Below are 6,346 nucleotides of genomic sequence, written 5' to 3'. Positions count from 1 at the left end.
TGGAGCAGATACTGGAGGGAGCCGAGCTTTTTATGGTCTCTCTCTCTCTCTCTCTCTCTCTCTCTCTCTCTTCCTCACCCCCTCTCTACCCTACACACACGCGCGCGCACACACACACCTCCACCTCAGTGTGTCAGTAGGTCTCCGCAAACTCATGGTTCTGACGCTGAATGGAAACACGTTTCTGCTCCATCCTAACATCTCAGAATCTTTTCGTCACGAACAGATTTTCTCTCACGATGCAGAGGTTGTTCCAGCGTCAGAATAAAAAAGGAGAGAATTTTTTGCAGCAACACCTGGAAGATCTGCATGCATCTGCATCAACATCTGGGCGGATTGACTCAATATCTGCTCCTACTGAAACCATTTAAAAAGACATCATGCAATGGTTTTGCATCTTTCTAAGGAATATAATTGTGTGTGTGTGTTGTGTAGAATGTGGCAATTTGTCAGATGCAAATAAATGTAGTCCAATTATGACATATTATTATTGATATTTTGTATCCTCTGACAGTGTCTACATCTATTGTGTGCTTCACTGTGTCCAGTGCAGTGACGTTCAAGAGGTTTTCAGGGTGAAACTTTTTTTAAATGTCTTTTGTGATTATTGGTTTTATTTTGAACCGGCTACATGCTCTTCACTACACAGCTTTATCTGGGGGGCCCGCCTGCAGATTCTGAGATAGTCAGCGTGACCATCAAACTGGGAAGTGGACCGGGGTTGTCGGTACCATTCCATCTTGAATGGAGTACCACGAGAATATGGTACAGCTTCTAGATGAAACAAACAGGACATCGATTCAACAGGTGTCTGGACAAAAGCTGTTCACTAGTCTTGCTCGAAACAAAACCTTTTTTCTTCTCGCAGTTACACAGACCCAACAGTGGGGGAGCCACTGTCGAATCTAACGGTTATTACTGTTTATTTTGACGAGCGAAGCTGTTGCAGCTGTCAAAGACTTGCCCCCCGGACACTTTAATGTTCCGGCTTATGTCGCTCTTTTCTCCTAACCATGAACACACAATCTCTTGTTTCAACACCTTGTTCTAGTTTTCAAGCGTGCAGTCTTAGTGAATCACACACCATCGGGGGTGCTGCCTCTGACCTCAGTCAGATTACTGAGACTCTAGTGTGTGACTTGAAAGTAAATCAATCCTTTTAACTGATAAAAAAAACGTGTTCAATTAGTATTTTTAATAATACAACCAAGGGTTGGTTAATAAGACATGATGTGAGTTTATACAAGACATGATACAATCATAATAAAGTAAATCAACTTCCATGTGAATCTTTATAAAAATGTGTTTAGAGTTTTCATAGATTTAGGGTTTCTAGAACCGTATAATTCAACGCTAAGCTGGTGTCTCCGCTTCTGAAATGCCTTCACCTCCACGACGTTTGAATCCTGAGCAGCCTAACAATGTGTTTTCCCCGCGAGCCGAAACAATTCTTGAATCCTGTTAGTTGTTTATTGATTTGATTGTATTCCTTGTGTCTCTAAACGTTCTCCCGGGCAGAGGTGTGCGTCGTGTTCCATTCATCATCGGTTCAACCATTGCTCAAAATCCTCCACAGTCGCAGCGTTTGACTCCGTCTGATGGAAAACACTTTGTGAAAAGGTGCTCCTCTTAACCTTGTAAAACACAAAGGATCTGAGCTCGACACTCCGACGGAGGATCATGAGAGTGGCACATCAGCAGCTCCGACTGTCAGACAGTTACACCAATCGATGCGACGCGCTGGATGGTACGACTAATCATGCTGCTGGGCCGGACCTTCATTGTGTGGGGTGGTTCGGAGAAATGACAAAATCGTGAATTATGAAGGTTAAATCATTGTTGGTAGTAAAAAACAGACAAGACAAAGAATCCAATTGAATTCTATTTCAAGTGTATTATGGAAGAACAGAACTTCATGTTAGAAGGCAGAAACCTTGAGCAGAACCAGTGTTACAGTGAGAGAAAGGGGGAGAGATAATGGCTTCAGTTTTACAGCTGAAATGTTCAGTTACCTCAGGTGTTAAAACAGCTGTTGGAGCAAACATCTGGCCAGTGATGGTGTCTTAGAAATAGATAAAGGGAAATCCATAGAGGAGAAGCATTCAACTTTTAAACTGTTAAGTAAGAAATGATGAGAGCAGACATTCTTTTCTTCAGTTTCTTGTAGATCTGAATGTCTGGTTCATCTAAAGTTACATTTGTTTGTACACATATAATGATAATAAGAAAACAAGTTCATAAGATCATAAGAGTTTTATTTAAGAACCGATATCTAGACATTTTTCCATCTTTTCTTGATAATTACAGGAGTTACTATTAACTTTAAAAAAACTGTTTATTTGAACTGGAACAGTAAGAATGACTTGTTTTCTCCAAGTTCAAATGTTCAAGAACAAAAGTAGGTTAGGTTAGGTATGTTAGGTAGAACTTTATTGATCCTTCAGGAGGTCTCCTTCGGGCAATAGTTTACAAAAATAGTTTACAAAAATAGTTTAAAAAGTAGTCACTATGCAGAGAATGTTAATGTTCTGTTCACTTCCAGGTCGGGAGGAAGGTAACTTGTAACCTTTCCGTGTTTTTCGTAGGTTTACTCCGGACACTCCGGTTTCCTCCCACAGTCCAAAAACATACAGAGGTTGATTGAGAACTTGAGGAAATTGTCCATAGGTATGAGTGTGTGAATGGTTGTCTGTCGTTGTGTGTCCTGCAACAGACTAGTGTCCTGTCCAGGGTGTCCCCTGCCTCTCGCCAAATGAAAGGCTCTGACCCCCCATGACCCTCATTAGGGATAAAGCGGTAGAAAATTAATGGGGATCATCCCCACACTTTAGTGCACTGACTAGATAAAAACTCAAGTTGAATATCAAACATATAAACTATTTATACTTGAGAAGTAATTAAAAATGAAAAGCAACAATTTAAAATAACATGTATTGCATCTCGATCCTAGATTTAATGAAAATACACATTTTTAAATGTCCATGTTGCTGTAGACAAGCTAGTCTATAATTGTTTCACGAGAAAACATTTGAATTATTGAACTTGTACAACCCTATCTTCTTACATACACCGAACCTAAAGTACCTGTCGTCACCTGATCTTTTGCTTCGACATTCTTAGACATTTTTCTCCCCGAGCAGACGTTTCATTTCTCTTCGTCACTCCGCTCCAGCGCCGCTGAGCTCCGTCCACACGCTGCTCTCGGCTAAATGTCACGGAGGATCCTGAGAGGAGGCAGGTCTCAATCCGTCTAGCCTTCGTCCACCTGACTCGCTGATAATGCTCCCGGGATCATGAGACTCGGAAATCTATGTTTCTGCTTCAGCACTAAATAGTCAGCTCAGGTCCGATCAACTTTCTGTGTGTGAGGCTGTTTTTCTAAACCCACTGTCTATAATGTTGAAGAAAAAACTGATCAGAAATATATTGATCGTTTTATCAGGATATTTTTTTATGTTGTTTTCTCTGGACAAAGCGTTGTGTAGATGGTTATTTAATAAATGTAGGTCAAGCTGAATTTTGTTTTCTTTGCCAATGTTCTAGTTTAGAACCAAAGGTCGAAGTTCAAGGGTCTCTCTGCTCAGGAGTTCAGTGTTTATGTAACCTCCAACAATCGCTCCTTGGTCTGGCCCTCTAATGCACGCTAATGCTGCCGAACCAGCGTCTGAACTGGGTCAGGTGATCTCGCCGGCTGAAGGTGTTGCTCCGAGGAAATTGAGCAAGGCCGCGGATTATAGCCGACCTGATGGGAATTCATTTCTTTGGCCTTCGGGCGATGCTTAATGCATCACTCCAGGTTGATTGACGGTCGCCTTGTGTGAAGAGAGTCTGTTGCTCTCTGTCAGGCTTGACCTTTGCTCAGCCCGGGGTCACCGCTGCCATCCTTCACCACATTCCAGGTCCTGAGTTTCATTTCCAGGTTGAGCTCCATCAACGTGAGCGACTTCTTGGACAACCCGTGTCTTCACGCTCCAGGCTGACACTGGTCTGCACTGGTTCATGTATGTTTCCCAGATGAAGACGTGCACGAGAACGTGGTCGGACAGAAGGACGATCGTTTTTTCAGTTAAAGCTGCTTTGATGGTGGTAAATGTCAACATGATTATTAAGGTCGGTGCTCAATAGTAAACCTGAGGCACCGAAGTAATGGAAGTCTGTGGAGATACATTGCTAGGGGGAAGAAACAGATTAAGAAAACGGACCAAACATGTGTTCATAGTAGTCATAAAATGGCACAACACGGTAGTGAAAAAAAAAGATTTTCTGTGAGTCTTTACTGTAGCCATGAGCATAACCGTTTGAATAGTAGGTGGCAGACACATCCATTTCTTCATCCTAAACCCCAAAATATTGCAAAGCTGGTAAAGAGTGTCGGTTCTTGAATTCTCAGCAGATTCTCTCTCTGAGAGTCGTCTCACACAAACAAACACCTCCTTCCTGCTCGTTGTATAATTAGATGTTTGTGTGCAACAAACCAGAGTACACACACCTCCCCTTCGGACGCGCTACATATTTGGCATGAACTGTCGGCTGAAATTAAGACGATTAGGATCAACGGCTTTCTACAAACAACACAACTATAAGAAAACAATCATGCCTTGTGCGTCATGCGTCTTTCCTCGCTGGATCAAGGTCTGTGTTGTCCAGGTTGCATAAGTTCCGTTCAGCGCCTGCATCCCTGGTGCGCTCATGAGCAGGTTCTGACCCATTTCAGGTCCCTTTCAATTAACAGTAATTAATGAACAATATTCTGTCATGAAGAGATGAGTTTCATTACTTCTCACAAGTTTATACGAGAAACAATAACAAAAACAACAACAACCTAAAACACATGGAAATAAAACACAATTACTATTACGTAATTACTAGCACTACTAACGTTTTAATGAATTATTATAATAGTCGTAATTATACTATTGTGATCACATTCATGAGAGTGGATTTTATTATAACTATATATTCAATTATTTTCTAATGAAGTATTAGCAGTGTCCACCTCACAGCCAGAAGGTTTTCTGTGTGAAGTCTGTATGTTCTGGTCGGTCTCAATACTACACTGTATTTTTATTATTGTTTATATTTCATCATGTGAGAGTCAAATTAATCATTTGTTTTATTTTCTATTAAAATGAAAACTTGTGCGGAAATAAATAAATTTGTTCGGATGAATAAAAAAAACACAATAATGACAAGGTGACATCATCAGGCTCATACTTCACGCTACAGAAAGTTTGGTAAATATATGTACAAATATACTTTTGGCCCCTTGTTGGATTTTTCTGTTTTTTTTACTTACAATTTACATGCAAATATTCATGTTTGTGATGCAAACATCCTATTGTTGGCAGCAGTCATTACGTCCTTCACAGCTATATATAATGAAATCCCGCCGGATACCGGCGATGACTGAGGACGAGAGGATGCAGTCACTCGAGCTGCATTTTAAGCTGATGTAAAATATAGTTTCCCATACAATCGTTCAGAAAAGTGTGTGGAAATATATCCTATCGAATCGTGAGCCAAATACATCATATTGAATCTTGTTGAGAGATCAATGTATCGTTACAACCTCTACTGATCGCCCTTCACTTCACTTCCTCAATCCAAATATGACCCTTCAAGTCCCTTGATGGGACCCGCCAGATGGTTTGCTTAAAGTAGATACATTTCAATTTTGTTACCTATAAAGATTTTTAAGGGTTTAAGATAAGATAAGGAACAAAGATAATGAATATCTACAATAATACAAATACTTCCATTAATAGTATGCAGAAATAAAGAAATTTGTTTGGATGAATAAAACAACCACACAATAATGAAAAAGGTGACATCATCAGAAAGTAAGTTCTGAGTAAATATACGTACAAATATACTTTAGTCCCCTTGTTGGATTGAGTTTGACAAGGCTGTACTATGTGGTAAAAGTCATTGTCTAAATTTAAAACACATCAATTGAATGTCTGTATATTAACACTGCTTGAATACATAATAAATTGTGCTATATAATGTTTAACACATGCAATGAAATCACATCGATTCAAATTTTTTATTTTAAATTTGCTGGTTTATCGTTCTGCAAAACAAAAAAATATCAATATATTTCGAGGAAGTTAAAAATGGGCATACTTAGACTTTTGATGGTTGTCAGTACTTTTGTCTGGTTTAAAGAATGTCTTGACGTTTTTCCACTGACTTGTATGTCCTCTACGCACTTCCGCCCGCTCAGCTCACCTCATTAGGAATTATTGAGTCAACACAAATGTTCCATTTTACCTGAATTTATATTAGAGACTAAAAACACTTTATTAAAATCTATTTTCAACATTATTTTATTAAAACCCATCAA

This window comes from Callionymus lyra, chromosome 2 (assembly GCF_982586985.1).
Source record: "Callionymus lyra chromosome 2, fCalLyr1.hap1.1, whole genome shotgun sequence".
NCBI classification, from domain to species: domain Eukaryota; kingdom Metazoa; phylum Chordata; class Actinopteri; order Syngnathiformes; family Callionymidae; genus Callionymus; species Callionymus lyra.
Note: the sequence above shows the minus strand (reverse complement) of the source record.